The following is a 17,416-nucleotide window of genomic DNA, read 5'->3' as shown; positions in this document are numbered from 1 at the left end:
GCTTTGGTATTGTAATTGTTTATTAATTTAAAAATAAAGAATGTTGAAATGAAAGAGACGTTGTAACCAACGGTGAAGGATTGTTTGTTAGCTCTTGGAGGTTCAGATGATTTGATTTTGATATGATATTTGAGAAGAGAGTGGCATGAAGCGCGCCTCTTTTCTCATTTAACTAATCAAATACGTGAACTGGACGCGCCTATGTTTGCCGCGCTGCGGATTTTGTTTGTTAGTTTTTTTTTTTTTCAACTACTCAGTTGCACTTTTTTTTTTTTTTAAGAAGTTAAATAGCTCACCTAAATTGGCACCGAGAGAATCAAACATGAGACCTTGCAGAGGAGCACACTCTCAAGACCCAAGCCAATACCACCAGGCCAACCCAAGTGGGTTTACTCGGTTGCACTTAATTTAATCGTTGGAATTGCCATTATGATAAATGATATTTGTACAACTATTTGATGATAATTTTTGTGACAACTTGTCCTTTTTTCTTTTTATCAATAAAAAATAATAGAGAGGGGAAAAGGAAAAAGAGAGTAGTAATATAATGTAATTATAAGAGAGAAAATTGTCACAAAATGGTTGTATAAATATCCTTTTTTTATGATTATAACGAATAGTTAAATATTGTTGTATTTTCAGCGCTAGATTTGAATTTAAAACTTCTTGTTAAACCAAAGAGAAATTATATTTGAACAATTATTTTGTGATAACTTTCTTTCTCATATTCACATCGTGTTTTTCCTTTCTCTCTAAGGGGGACCGTGGTTAGGTGGGTCAGTGTCATGGTCATGTTCATGCTTTTTACGGCGTGAGGCTGTGTGGGTTCCTTCCATGCCTGCCAGCCGGCGCTACGTTTTTCTCCGTTCCACGTTATTTAATTACTTTTTAACTGGAAAGAGAAAGAGTTCTTTTTCATGCTGCTTATACTCACAGTAATATCTTGTTTTCTTGCGTGCTCTTTTTCTTATTCGTTTTTTTATTTTCATTTCATTTTTTTTTAGAAGTCATATTTTCATTTCATTTTGTGTAATTATTTTAATGTGTGTTTAATACTTAATTATAATTTGGATGGATATTAAAAGACTTTCTTATGATCAAAAAACTTTTTGCTAGTGAGTTTTAGTTTTAAAATGATTTGGAAGGATTTTAGTGGATTCTTTTCTTCATATCTATTTTATTGTTTTCACTTCTCTCTTTCTCCTCTCTCATTTCATTGTTTCTTTTTCCTCCTTATATATCTCTCATTTCTTTTATTTTCTTCCTCACTTTTGTTGTGCAATTGTGCACTAAAGTGATAAGAACATATAGCGAAAAGAGATATATAATTATGCACAAATAACATTGCCGTTTTTCACTCCTTTTTATTTCTATGTAAATATTTCAGCTGTATTTTTTCTTTGTCGACGGTCGAACTTCATTTTTTTTAATGAATCGTCACACTGACAACATCCAAAAATTAAAATAATTTTTTGTTCAATTTCATTTAAAGTGTTGGTTTTTAGTTCCACCTCACAGTGTGTGATGCAATAACAATGAATTATTAATACATTTCATGCATTATTGACGAATGTGATCGAGGAAATAATGATTATCGGTATATCTTTAAGTATCGATATAAAATTGTATTGATATTTTTTATGTTGTTATTCAACTTAATTTGTTATTTCTATATTACCTTTCTTAGGGGTGTTTCTTTATTACTATTTGTTTGCATGACACTCATAACTTTGAATCTTTGCTAAAAATCTAAAGAGTCATTTGAAATCAAAACTACCACCAAATCTTGATTGTAACAGTCTTTTAAAAAATCTCAAAAATCATTAAAATCTTAAATTGTTTTTTAAAATCTACAAGATTTGTTCATGTGAACCTAGTCTTTGACAATCTTAATAAAAACGAAAACAAGAAGATATTCATTTATGGAGTACTCGTATCATTTTTATATATGTGAAGAATTAAATGTTACTTAGTATGATATGTACTAACTTTTTACTTTTGTAAAAAATTGCATAAGGTCCTTTCAAATCTTGTAAATTTATAAAGTATTTTGAAATCTTAAACGTATGTGTTATAAATCTATTAAAATCATGATCGCAAAAATACTTTAAAAATAGTCTTAAAAGCCAATATATTTCTATACAGCCTTTTATTATTTTCACTTCTCTCTTTCTCCTCTCTCATTTCATTGTTTCTTTTTCCTCCTTATATATCTCTCATTTCTTTTATTTTCTTCCTCGCTTTTGTTGTGCAATTGTGCACTAAAGTGAGAAGAACATATAGCGAAAAGAGAGATATAATTATGCATAAATCACATTGTTGTTTTTCACTCCTTTTTATTTCTATGTAAATATTTCAGCTGTATTTTTTCTTTGTCGACGGTCGAACTTCATTTTTTTAATGAATCGTCACACTGACAACATCCAAAAATTAAAATAATTTTTTGTTCACTTTCATTTAAAGTGTTGATTTTTAGTTCCACCTCACAGTGTGTGATGCAATAACAATGAATTATTAATACATTTCATGCATTATTGACGAATGTGATCGAGGAAATAATGATTATCGGTATATCTTTAAGTATCGAGATAAAATTGTATTGATATTTTTTACGTTGTTATTCAACTTAATTTGTTATTTCTATATTACCTTTCTTAGGGGTGTTTCTTTATTACTATTTGTTTGCATGACACTCATAACTTTGAATCTTTGCTAAAAATCTAAAGAGTCGTTTGAAATCAAAACTACCACCAAATCTTGATTGTAACAGTCTTTTAAAAAATCTCAAAAATCATTAAAATCTTAAATTGTTTTTTAAAATCTACAAGATTTTTTCATGTGAACCTAGTCTTTGACAATCTTAATAAAAACGAAAACAAGAAGATATTCATTTATGGAGTACTCGTATCATTTTTATATGTGAAGAATTAAATGTTACTTAGTATGATATGTACTAACTTTTTACTTTTGTAAAAAATTGCATAAGGTCCTTTCAAATCTTGTAAATTTATAAAGTATTTTGAAATCTTAAACGTATGTGTTATAAATCTATTAAAATCATGATCGCAAAAATACTTTAAAAATAGTCTTAAAAGCCAATATATTTCTATACAGCCTTTTATTGTTTTCACTTCTCTCTTTCTCCTCTCTCATTTCATTGTTTCTTTTTCCTCCTTATATATCTCTCATTTCTTTTATTTTCTTCCTCGCTTTTGTTGTGCAATTGTGCACTAAAGTGAGAAGAACATATAGCGAAAAGAGAGATATAATTATGCACAAATAACATTGTTGTTTTTCACTCCTTTTTATTTCTATGTAAATATTTCAGCTGTATTTTTTCTTTGTCGACGGTCGAACTTCATTTTTTTAATGAATCGTCACACTGACAACATCCAAAAATTAAAATAATTTTTTGTTCACTTTCATTTAAAGTGTTGATTTTTAGTTCCACCTCACAGTGTGTGATGCAATAACAATGAATTATTAATACATTTCATGCATTATTGACGAATGTGATCGAGGAAATAATGATTATCGGTATATCTTTAAGTATCGAGATAAAATTGTATTGATATTTTTTATGTTGTTATTTAACTTAATTTGTTATTTCTATATTACCTTTCTTAGGGGTGTTTCTTTATTACTATTTGTTTGCATGACACTCATAACTTTGAATCTTTGCTAAAAATCTAAAGAGTCATTTGAAATCAAAACTACCACCAAATCTTGATTGTGACAGTCTTTTAAAAAATCTCAAAAATCATTAAAATCTTAAATTGTTTTTTAAAATCTACAAGAATTTTTCATGTGAACCTAGTCTTTGACAATCTTAATAAAAACGAAAACAAGAAGATATTCATTTATGGAGTACTCGTATCATTTTTATATATGTGAAGAATTAAATGTTACTTAGTATGATATGTACTAACTTTTTACTTTTGTAAAAAATTGCATAAGGTCCTTTCAAATCTTGTAAATTTATAAAGTATTTTGAAATCTTAAACGTATGTGTTATAAATCTATTAAAATCATGATCGCAAAAATACTTTAAAAATAATCTTAAAAGCCAATATATTTCTATACAGCCTTTTAAAATTTCGATATTTTTTATAATACACTATTTTTTTTAGGGAATATAGCACACTCTTTTAAAATCTCAATCTAAGCAACCAAAGAAAAATTTCACACAGTAAGCAAAAAAAGAAAAATACAACTTAATAAAAAAAAATATTACTCAACCTGCAATATTTTACATGAGAATTTTTCAAACCATCTCTTACAATTTTTTTAACAAAATTGCGAACTCTCTCAACTCCCACACAATTTCAATTTTTATATGTAAGAAATGCAAACTCTATCTCAATTACAACTTTTTGCCTAAAGAAAATTTTAAATTTTCTCATTACACATAACTACCCGAACACCCAATACATCCAAGAGACTAGAGTTGTTATGGTGAAGGAAATGCAACTGACTCTATTAATAATATACTAACTTTCTAAAAAAAAATCTCTGCTCAACGTGGAACGTGGATGTATACTTCGATCCAACATGATCCATATTTACACTCTCTTTTTCTCAAATATGCTTAAATTACACTCACCTTCCCCTTTTAGGTTAAAATATACACTTCATTCGCCTTCTTATTCAAAACATATTAGAAAATAAGAGAAGTTTGAATCACATTCCATATGGTACAAACATTCAAGATGAATTTATATAGCAAAATATATTTAATTATTAAGTATAATTTCTATAATTATATTTAAATCAAGTATAATTTCTACAATATGTTGTAATGTTGTGATAGGGGGCATATCAAGTGAGAATGATATGTTTATATGAGAATGGTAAGAATAAATATCAGTCTTTGGATCAAAACACACGGCTGTGATTAAAAACTTCAATGTAAAGAACACGTGTTCATTTCCTTGGTGTAATATTTTTTTCTCTAACCCATTTTTCCTTTTCGTCTTCTTCCGTCATCTGCAACATAGATTTGGAAGACCATGGTCTGCAATTTTCATCTCTCTCTAGTGACTTGTTTTGTCTTTTAAGCTCAATTTAAAATTCAGAAAAATCTAAATAAATAGTCTATAAAAATACATAACAAAAACAAATGAAAAAGAACAAATCATAGAAGCCAGGCCAAATCTATTTTCACGTTTTTATTTGACAATCGAAGAGTGCAGATGATGATGGCAGCCGAGATCGAAGAACGTCGCCTCAACCGTCCCTGTTACAGTTTCGTCGGCATCGCCGTTGTCGTCGACAGATCTCCGATTTGAATTCAAAGATACACGCGAGAGTGAGAGAGTGATGTCGGATTGAGAGAGACGACGAGTTACGAAGATGAATGGTAAGGTTGATGATTCAAACGTGTTACCAGAATCACAATAGCAAAAATTGATAGTAAGGTCGGAGATGAAGAAGATGAATGGGTTCAGGAAATCAACAAGTATAGTTAGGTACATGTGTTGTTTAAAACGATGCTTTTAATCACAGCCGTGTGTTTTGATCCAAAGGCTGATATTTATTCTTACCATTCTCATATAAACATATCATTCTCACTTGATATACCCCCTGTTGTGATATATATATATATATATATATATATAACAACTTAATTTTAGGCGAACGCTTTATTTCCAACACTTTTTTTAACACTCACTTTCATATCGAATGAATTTATGTGAGTCTAATCAATTTATATGTGATTTATTCGCAAAGAGTGAGACTCGTATGAGTTTCACTAAACACTAGAGTGAATATTAAAGAGTTTTAAAAATAGAATATTTATAACACTCTATTGTGTTTTTATTTTTAAAACAGAAGGACACATGGCACTCTCCAAAGTATAAGACCATTTGCAGTGGTCCGTTGAAAGTGAGATTCAACAACAATAAATGTTTCAATGGTTTGTTGAGAGTCTTGAATGGTGAGTTGGATGAGAGAGGAGATAAATCGGTTCAACACAATTGAAAGCAGAAGAAATGCTACGCGTCGCGTTTTAATTGGTCAGTTTTTGGTGCGTGTAGAACACTCGCCGACAGGGCGCGTGAAGAGAAGAAGAATTCTGGAATATGGAGGGACACATGGTGCTACTTTATTGGTTGCCCGGTTTTTAATAATTTTAATAAAAAAACCTCAATTATTTCGTTTTAAAATATTTTTAAAAAAATAAAAAAATATACCAAAATTCATGATTTTTTTTCTTTATAAATAGAGACTTGGTTCATTTGATTTGGACACAGAAAAAAACCAAGTTTTTCACTATCTTCTTCTTATTATTATATTTCTATTAGCAAACTAAATGAAGTTTTAATCTTCTTTCGAGTGAAATGGATCCCAATAAATTTTGTTTTTACAAAAAAAAAATTGTTAAGTTTTTCTTTATTTTAATTTAATTATAATCGATAATTGTAATTTTATATAATTATAAAAAAAAATATAAAATTAAATAAGAATAATAAATAAAAGGTGGTGGGGTAGAGTGTTGAATGAAAAAATCATTGGAGATGTAAAAATTGAATGGGTGTTGAATTAAGAGAGATAAGATGATGTGGATGGTTGAAAATTGAGAAAGTGGGTGTTGAAGGATGTTGAATGTATATAACCATTGTAAATGGTCTAAGATCAATGTGTCGAAAGGTAGTGTTCCTTTGAGGCTATAAAATTAGAGAATCTCTAATCCAAAAAAGTCAATGTTTAATTTAAAAAAGAGACAAGGGAAGAAACAAATGAATAGTGATGTGACTCAAAAAGTGATATCCTTTCGGTTCACATACAGTCGTCTTGGCATTATAATGGCCCCTTGTGTTTCCTTTCTCCATTCTAACACGAGGAATACCATAAATAATCTTTTTTTCAAAATGAATGTCACTTTCAGTTTCCAATGCAATAATAACTTTTTTTTTTCAATTGTACCCTCCAATTAATACTCTGCACACTACTTCCAAAGTATTACTTTTAAAACTAACCAATAGTTAATAATGATAATTTGGTAAAATAATCATTCTCTTTCTTTTAATCATTGCATTTCTAAATATGTGTGTAAACACCTAAAACGACACTCATTTTGAAATGGAGGGAGTAGTATTTATTTTACTGTTGGATGAATTTTTTGCGAGTTTCTATATTTTAAAAATGAATTTCATATTACTTAAAAAAAATGAATTTCATATAAATTGATAAGACCTGTATAAATTACATTGAATGAATAAGTGAGTGTCCGAGAGAGGAGTTTAAGAAAAGATGACTAACACTACTTTTCTAACACTATTAACAGTAGGATAAGCATAGGAGCATGCATGTACACTTTATCTTCCATTCCTCGCGCGTGTTGTGCTGAACATGTCTTAAGAAAATTTACCTAGACCTAATTTCATCTGTCACTAAAAACATCTTAAAAATTGATATTAATTTTTTTAAGATTCTAAAAATTGTTATTGTAAAGGCACTTGTCGTATATAAGTATTGTTAGAAAAAAAACAAAACAATATTTATAAAATTGGAGATTGATTTTGTCCTTTTAGACTGACATCAAACATTCAACGTGCATTAATTTATGCAACCATCGTCTTCCCTCTTGAGATTCTAAAGATTTTCATAATATTAATCAATTGATCAATTGTATTCGAATCAAAGTATACTATTTAAATTTGTTCTTGTTCATGGCCGAACCTTCCTCTAACGTGGACTAGAATCCAAACCACGCTGTAGCTAGCATGAGGTTAATGTAGGACACTCTCAATAATCAATGTATTCTTGAAAGATTATTTCAACATATATTCTTCAAAGATTTTGGATCGTTAATTAAGGGTCTTTTTTGTTTGAGATGAAAAATGTATTTTATAAATAAAAAAATCACTTTTATCATTTTAATGATATTTGTTTAAGATATTTAAGAAAATCATTTTGTTAAAAACAATTTTTAACCTTAAAATGAAAGGTTGATTTTAGAAGCTTTTTTTTCCTTCTAAAAACAAGAAATATAAGTGTAGGAGCTTCAAATTAAAAAAAAATAATAATCATTTTTATGATAGTATACAAAGAAACATACATCAACTTCAGATTTTTTTTTTTTAAAAAAAAAAACTTTAAGAAAAATCTCTGATTTTTTTTAAAACAAAATCTTTTATTTTATAGTTAAAACAGACACACCTAAAATTAGTTGAACCTGAACCATATATAATTTGAGTCGTTTAATTCACGAGTTGAATCAATAAATATATAATACTTAAATTTTCAATTTCATTTTAAAATGTATATAATTACTTTTATAAATTTTAAAAAACATTCAATTTTTCATATTCAACTTGTTTTTTCACATACCTTATAATTGGCATTTAAAATTTTCAATTAAATAATTATTTTATCTAAACAAAATCACTATAAATTATATTTTTTTAGGAGATCACTATTTTATAATTTATCGATATAAAAGTTTGATTTTTGAATCATGTGATTCGAATACTTTATTTTTCTCTTGAGCGAGTTTTCTCTCTCTAAAAAACTGCTCTCTGCCTTCTCTCTAGCCAAATCTTCTTGCCTTTCTCCCCTTTTCCAAATCCGGCCGGTCAGATGTAGATCTAGGGCCAGGGTGGTGCGACGAGACTAAGTCTACGCTCCACCGTTTTTGTCCCCTCTCGGTGGTTCCCGTTTTCCGTCCTGGTGGTTGGTTCGGTTCCGTTTTTGTCCATGTTCGAGCTTTCCAGATCTAGATGGAGGAGGTTACGGTGGTGTGAGAAGGTGTTGTTGCTCGCGTTTGGTCTAGGTGTCCGTGCCGGTGCGTTTTAACGCTGTTTTTCCGATCATGGAACAACACAGATGCAGTTTCTTTTCACCTGAATCTGAACATATCAGATGCAGATGACGTCCCTTTTCCAGGAGCTTCAGTTGCTTGCCTCTGTTCTCGTTGGGCTCTTGGGTTGCAGTAATGCACGAAGGTGTCAACATGCTGGATGTTCAGTTTGTGCCGGAACTACATGCTGCTACTGCTCAAAGATCCTGCGGCTATGCTCTTCGCTCGCTGAACAGCCACTCTCTTTGGTGTTGTCCCGTTCATGTGGTGTTTGGTAGTGGTGATTTGTGGTGGTGCTGAAGTGGGGTTTTGGGTGGTGGTGATCGTGGTGGTTATGGGTGTTTTGTGTGGTGTTTAGTTGGCGAGGTGTGGTGGTTGTGGCAATGCGTGGTGGAGGCGGTGATGCGGTGCCGAACTGTGTGGTCCGTTTCTGGTGGTGGAAGGTGTGTCAGCTGTTGGTGGGTGGTCCGGTTGGAGTGTATGTCGTGATGGGGTGGTCAATGGTGGTGACGGACATGTGGTGTGGAGGGGGTGTTGTGTGGCGCTGATAGGTGTGGTCCGTTTCCGGTGGCTGCAGGTGTGGTGGCATCTCTTTCATTCACGATTAATCCTCCTTCAATGAACTCCCGGATCATTTATCGTCATAAGGATCGTGGTGGTTGGACTTTGTTTGTGCGTGTGGCCGCGGGCTTCAGATTTTGCTTGAATTGGTGGCAGACCTCCCCCGAGGTCACTATGTGTTCGTTATTTTTACTATTTTGAGGTTGTTTCTGTGTTGTTGTGGTGGTGGTGGTGATGTGTGGTCGTGGTTTGTTTGGACTCAAATTTGGTGTTGGAACGGTTTGCGGACGGGAGCTATATAAGGGGGTGACTGGTGTGGTTTAGGTGAGGAGGTGGGTCTTTATGGGGGATGATTTCTTCGGGAAGCTGCCTATGTTACTTGAGTCCTTGTTCGTCGTCACTAGCTCTTGTTAGCGTTTTTTAGGGGTTGGTAATATGTTTAGGGTGTTTGGAGGGAGCGGGCTTAGTTGAGCTGTGCTTATTCCTTTTGATCGGTTTGTTGTTTGCGCCTCTGCTTATCATGTCTTTTGTCTTACTTTTTGTGTGTTGGTTTCCGATGGGCCGGTTACTTTTGCTTCGAGATCGGGAGTCGGTGTCTAGCTGCAATCTTGTTTGGCTTGATTTGGTGTTCCTCTGGTGAACCGGAGGTGATGGGTGCCCTTCCAATTTGATCCTAAAGTCTGGTGGGCCGATCACTTTTGATTCGAGATCGGGAGCCAATTCTTTTGGCTCAAGTGTGGTTTTGGGCTTTTTATTGTTTCTTCCGGTGGATCGGAGGTTGAGAGGTGGTGGAAGCTGATTGATCTTTTCGGATAGGAGCTTTTCGGATGTGACTCAACTTTGATGTTGAGGACTGAGAGTTTAATTTTGAGGGGTGTTTTCGTTGGGGGTGAGTAGTGACGATGGGTGATATGGGATATCGTTTTTACAGTTGTCGTTTTCGTGAATGAGTCGGTATTAGGTGGTGATATGTATTTGGTGGGTGTTGTCCTCAGGAGTGTTTTTTAGGGTGTTGATTTTCAGGTGTTCCGCCTATATACGGCACATGTTGTTTGTATTCTCATTTTCACCTGTCTTTGTTCGTCTTGAAGAGGGACATGGTGGTTAAATACAATTTGCTGTTTCAAAAAAAAAAAGTGATTCGAGCTAAGGAATTTAAGAAAGTTGTTTGCAAACTTGTCAAGAGTTGAGTTCAATTCATCTCAACTCATTTTCAGTCTTATTTGCAACTGATTTAACTCAATTTGAACATCTACGGCTATACATGTGTTGAAATACCGCAAAAGGTCATGTTTCTTTGTCACTAGATCTCAACAATGTGATAAACAAACAAAACAAAATAAAAAGATGATTAATCAAGAAAATAAAAAAAATAAACATATTATCTTATTGAATTTAATAACTAAAAATCAACAAACTATGTATCAAGTAATTCCTAAAATTAACCAATGATAGAAGAAAACTAAGACAATTAAAGACTAAAAATAATAAAATCATGCATATATTGAAAAATCATCACCAATCCATTGAGGGGTCGGACGAGGTGTGAGTTTCAACTTGACCACTCAAGTTAGTTTTGAAGGCGGAAGAAACACTATCGAGGGGAGTTTGAATGAAATTCCGAGTTAGCCATTCTAACTCAAAATCTTTTTTTAAGGAAAACTTTTATTTAAGCACTTGATAAAACACGTGTTTTTTTTATCAAAATATTTAATTTCATTTAAGACAAAAAATAATGTGTGAAGTTAGACCATAATGGTGTTGACTTCCAACTTCTTCTTTATCTTCATCTTCATCTTCCCTATCCTTGTAATCACACACCTAAGAATGTCTCAGGGACGGCCCATAGTCCGTCGAGGCTGGGCTATGTCACCGGACCTCCAATTTTTTGGGGCCCAAAATATTTGTTTATGTAAAACACTAAAATAATGGTTATATATCTACTAAAAGCAAAAATAATAAATATGTTTAGCTTGTTTTGGTGGCACAGCTAGTTTTTGTTGAGTGTGAGGTCATTGGTTCAAGTCCCACCAAAGTGTGATTTTGAATATATTTTTTAAAATTGTTCAAGTCCCACCAAAGTGTGATTTTGAATATATTTTTTAAAATTTAAAATGACTTTTTTTTTTTTTGGGGCCCAGAATTTAATTTTTTTTTGCATCCCTTATAAAACTACCCACCAAAGTGTGATTTTGAATATATTTTTTAAAATGACTTATTTAAATTTTTTTGGGGCCCAGAATTTAATTTTTTTTTTGCATCCCTTATAAAGGAAGTTATACCCCACACCCCTACACTTATACCTTCACCCCAACAATTTTTTGAAAATTCCAATTTTACCCCTTTTACTATATAATCTTTTACACATAAATTTTTCACCCTCATTTTCAACATCTCCTAATTCAGGATGAGTTCACCCCCACATGACATTTTTTCAGGTACTTATTTCCTTTTTCTTTTCGCTATAAAAGGTTTCCGAAAATAATTCGGAACACTCATATATACCTGTCCGAAAATGTTTCGGAATACTCATATATATACGTTTCCGAAAATAATTCGGAATACTTATATATACGTTTCTGAAAAAAATCCGGAAGACCAGTAGACCTAGCTTTCCGGTTCATACTAGTTTTTTTTTTTTTTTTGAGGGAAAGGTCATACTAGTTTTTTTTTTTTTTTTGAGGGAAGGGTCATACTAGTTAAAACCAATTAAAAATGTATCGGTGCATTTAATTTATTAGTTTCTTATTCTTGTAATGTTTCTATTATTACTTGTTTGTATTACTTATTATATTAGTACAATAAAATTGTCCTGATTATTTTTGTATTACTTAAATTACTACAATACCAAATAATTGTCCTGATTCTTATATTACTTGTTTGTATTATTATTTTTTAAATCTTCATTTTAGCAATAGTTTCTTATTAAAAAAAATTATATTATAGTTTTTCATTTTTTCTAATGTTCTATTTTTGTATATCATTTTTAAATAGTTACTGACATACCTCAATTATATGATAAAGATCAACCATGTGTAGACACCACTGCTGCATTCACACCTACACAAAGGTTTGATACAAGAGAAGCTGTTGTAAGCTGGGCAAGGGAGATAGGAATTAGAAATAAAGTGACTGTTACCATTACTAGATCAGATAAGGAGACTGGAAAGAGAGGAAGAAGTGATAAATTAATCTTGGGTTGTGACAAGGGTGGAAGGTACAAGCGAGCTGAAAGTTCAACACAAAGTGCTACGAAAAAATGCGGGTGTCCATTCAAAATTAGATCAACACCGTTGAAAGATGGTCTCGGGTGGAAAGTTGAGGTAAAATGTGGATTTCACAACCACGAGTTACCTGATAGATTGGAAGGTCATGCATTTGTGGGACGTCTAAATGCAGATGAACATAAACATGTTGAAGATTTGGCAAAGCGTCGTGTTCCACCTAGACACATACTTCTATCATTGCAAGAGAGAGACCCGGAGAATGTCACTCGAATCACACAAATATATAAGAAGAAGAGTACGCTGGAAAAAAAGGTGAGGGGTAATAAAACAGATACACAACAGCTGCTAACGTTGATAGATGGTGAAAATTATGTCAGTTGGAGTAGAAGAAGAGATGACTCAGATGTAATGAGAGATATAATGTGGGCGCATCCAGACTCAGTCAAGTTGTTGAACTTGTTTCCAATTGTGTTGATTATGGATAGCACATACAAAACTAATAAATATAGATTGTCGTTGCTCGAAATTGTAGGTATGACATCTACAGAGTGCACATTTGCGGTTGCATTTGCTTATATGGAATCTGAGCGGAAAGAAAACTTTTGTTGGGCATTAGAGAAGCTAAAAGGTATGTTTATTAAGGAAGGCTTATATCCCCAAGTAATTTTGACTGATAGGGATTCTGCTTTGATGAACGCCATTGAAATTGTATTTCCAAATAGTGTTAATTTGCTTTGCCAGTTTCACATAGACAAAAATGTTAAAGCAAAATGCAAGAAATATATTTCCAAGGATATGCGAAAGGTGGTGATCAAACTGTGGAAAGATCTTGTACAATCGCCTAATGAGTTTGAGTATCAGCAACGATTGCAACAGTTTGAGCAAACATGTGTTGGTTGCAATACGTTTGTCGATTATGTGAAAGAAACTTGGTTAAATCCTCATAGACAAAAATTTGTTGGAGCATGGGTCGACAAAGTGATGCATTTGGGTAACCAAACGACTAATAGGTATGATTGAATTGAAATTTTATTTTATATATTTTAATGTTTAATTGAACATGTTGGAAAAGAATAACTCTGGAAACTGAAGTGATGTTCATTTTTAGTGATGTTCATTTTTAATTTTGTTTCATATTAGGGTAGAGTCTGCTCATTGGAAACTGAAGCAAATGTTGGAAAACAGCAAAGGAGACTTGTGCAAATGTTGGAAGGGTATGCATGATAACATGAAGTTGCAATTAGGAAACATCATAGCTTCATTTCAAAAAAGTTTTTATGAAGTTGAACATGCACACACAAGTCCATTTTATGAAAAATTGCGTGGATTTGTTTCTAGAGCTGCCTTGAGGCGCATTGTTGTTGAGTTTGAAAGAGTTAGATATATGGAAATCGACGAATCGACATGTGGTTGCAAACTCAGAGCAACATATGGATTGCCTTGTGCTTGTGAGTTAGGAAGATATAAAATTAGCGGTATGCCTATACCATTAGATTCAATTCACATTCAGTGGAAGAAATTAAGCATGGAAGGTCAACAAGAGGAAGACACGGAAACTGGATCTGAGTTAGACATGACGTATGCAATTGAGGAATTATGGAAACGGTTTCGGTCACTTGACATTATTGGAAAACGAGCATTGAAGAGTAAGGTTCTTGAACTTGCTTATCCAGCTACGAGTTCCATGTGTCCACCTCCCGACAAAGTTAAAACCAAAGGAGGAGTGAAGAAGGATAAAGGCAAGGGACCAAAGGGATATGATGTGTACCGTGATCCTTCATATTGGGAGCATGTTGACAATGAATATTATGACTCTCAAGGATCGTCGAAGAGGTTGTGTACACAATCATCCCAATCCTCTCAAAAGCAATCATCTCAAAAACAGCCATCTCAGCCATCTCTGAAGCTACCCTTTCATAAACAGTCATCTCAAAATCTACCATCTAAAAAACAACCATCTCAGAAACTACCCTCTCAGATACAATTGTCTCAATCATCCCAGAAGCAACCCTCTCAGAAACAACAAGAGTTTCATAGGTTATTGGGACAATTTCCTGATCATATTCATCCATATGTTGAAGACATAGTGAATGTTGCTCCTGATGGAAATTGTGGATTTAGGGCGATTGCACTATTACTCGGATATGGTGAAGAAGGATGGCCTATAGTCCGCAGAGAGTTGGATAGTGAGATAGTAGCTAATATCAGTTTCTACAAAAATTTATTTGGAAACTGTCTGCAATAAGTAAGAGATTCATTGAAGATATCAGGATTGGGCCCTCAGCCTAGAGAGAGATGGATGACCATACCGCATATGGGTTACGTGATAGCAAATCGGTATAATGTTATTCTAGTAACGTTAGGGCGTCCCAGTAAGACATTCTTTCCTATGAGGACTTCACATTTCACTGGTGTTAGATTTTTTTGCATTGGTTTTGTCAAGGATCACTGGGTTCAGGTAAATACGAATACTAGTTATTTTAATTTGAAATAATAATTACTTGTGTTTAAAATAATAATTTAACTTTTATTATAGGTAAAGATGAAGCAAGGGTTTCCAATGCCCGAAGTTACATTGGATTGGAAGAAATTTTGTTTACCAGAAGCAACATCTTGGATGGTAGCATTTGATGGACGTTTGCAACAGTGGCAATGCCTTGCACCGGTAGTGCCACGCATCACTGGCGTAATTGAAGTTTGAGTCTTGTTTTATGATTTGAAACTGTGTTTCTATTTTTTTTCATTTAATAGAATAAATAAACAAACTTATGTTTGTAATACTCTAGTTGTTCCACGGTTTCCCCATAGATAAAAAAACTATTGTACTGTTTTGTATTTAAGAATTTGTTTGCATTTTCCACAAGTTTAAACATGACATCTTCAATAAGAGATGATGTAACTCATTTTGGGTTGCATAGCTATCTTAAATATAACATTGTTCTCAGGATTCATATATTACTATCTCAACTTTAGAGATTGTAATATAACAGAAACATATGCATGATTGTGTCCTGTCTCGACTTAAAAGGATGCATATATAAATATTGATCACAGGCTCTTAAAAAAGGTCCACATTATCGTTCAAAAAAACAAAAAAAGGTTCCTGCATATATAAATATTGATCACAGGCTTTGAAGCAACAACACGAGCACTATATATTATATCCCAATATTGCAAAGTCGATAGTACAACGTATAATCATGAACCAAAAGTCGATAATATAACGTTTAAAATAAACCAGAAGTCGATAGTACAATGTATATCATAAAGCAAAATTTGATAATACCAAATTTAAAATAAAGTAGAAGTCGATAATGCAATATATAATAAATAAACTAATATAGCTAAGGTAAAGGTCCACCATGAGTCAGGTCTAATGCTTCATACAAATGCTCAAATTGGGATTCCTCTTTTGTGGCCCCGACCGCATCCAAGTAATCCTGTAGCTTAGAAGCAATCAAAGACATCCTCGGGTCAGAAGGTCCTGCATCATCAGGGACTCTATATGTTGGAACAGGGACTGGTCTATGCGGGTCCTCATTAGGCCGTGTCAAACGAGGATGTGATACCCTGTAGTACCACTCCATGTATGTATTTGTGACTTCATATGGATATGTAACAAGAGATGCTCCTTCAATGACCTGATGCACGCTGGAATGGTAATCAATCCACTCAGCACCAACATCAAAGGCATGGCAATCTAGAGGTGGTGGCGGTATATCCTGTATGTATCCAAATTGTCGGATACACCTCTCAGGTAAGTAAGGAACTATAGTGTCATACCAGCGAAGACAACCACTATAAAGACATATTTTATCAAATGGGACTACCCGAGAGTGACTCTGAAATGGACGCCATATGACATCTGTAGGTGTTAGATCATCTATCAATCTCCGTATCTGATCGACCTTTAGAGTCCCTTGCTTGTATTTCCATTGCATAGCTCGAGGGTAACCTCCTCCAGGTTGATCACAAGAAATTTGATTCTCAGCTCGATTTCCAAGAGTCGGAAAATATTCATGAATCCAACACTGTTACATAATAGATAAAAAAAATTAAAAATTATAAATCGAAACAATAATAAATTATTATAATAATAAATATTTCGTCTTTAACATTATTATAAAAATACCTGAAGAAGTGTAGCATATCCTCCAAGTTGTTTGGTGGTAAACATAGATCCATCTCCTAGGTACTCGTATAATGTAACCAAAGCAGCTACACCCCAGCAAAATCTGCCACAATTTGACAAATTCCTAAATAGCGGCAAATATTTTGCATCTACAAGACTAAAAGTCTTGTCTGCAAATATAGTACACCCAACTAGCAACATCATGTACGCCCTAGCACCACAGTCAAACATCCCAGTCTGGCGATGCCTTTTGAACAAATCATACAGCCACTCCTGCCTATAATAACCACCTCTGTTCCTCGCCGTCTCTGCCTTAGCGACATCATAACTTACCCCCAATAGGTCCACAGCAACTCTAGCTGCTGCTTCTTCGGATAAACCAGAAGGTTGATCGTAGAACTCTCCCCTCACCGGAATATGAAGTAAGCATGCCACATCATATAGAGTAATCGTCATTTCACCAAATGGCATGTGAAATGACGACGTCTCTGGACGCCATCTCTCAACAAATGCAGATAAAAGATTGGCATCAACCATCTTCATGCTACTCCTCTGAAGTGCGCTTAGTCCAGAACCATTCAGCCAATCCCGTATCCGAGGGGGAAGTTGTGGAGGAACCCAATCTTCCAACTTTTTCCCATGGGATGGTACCTTTAAATATTTTTTTTTTACCGCGTTCCTACATAAATTTAA

The 17,416-nt window shown here is 33.3% G+C and overlaps 1 pseudogene across 1 annotated transcript; it reads left to right on the top strand.

Moving 5' to 3' along the window:
• The first annotated feature begins 8,938 nt into the window (after window positions 1–8,938).
• On the top strand, window positions 8,939–15,319 carry LOC146901817 (PKS-NRPS hybrid synthetase cheA-like; annotated as a pseudogene). Its single transcript, XR_015023239.1, has 4 exons — window positions 8,939–9,083; window positions 12,359–13,601; window positions 13,732–15,049; window positions 15,128–15,319. The product of XR_015023239.1 is annotated as a PKS-NRPS hybrid synthetase cheA-like (transcript).
• Window positions 15,320–17,416: the final 2,097 nt, after the last annotated feature.

Source organism: Medicago sativa, chromosome 8 (genome assembly GCF_051527215.1).
Source record: "Medicago sativa cultivar Bolivia chromosome 8, Bolivia_mono, whole genome shotgun sequence".
Classification (NCBI taxonomy): Eukaryota; Viridiplantae; Streptophyta; class Magnoliopsida; order Fabales; family Fabaceae; genus Medicago; species Medicago sativa.
The sequence above is the reverse complement of the archived record's forward strand: the minus strand, read 5'-3'. Positions and strand labels throughout refer to the sequence as shown.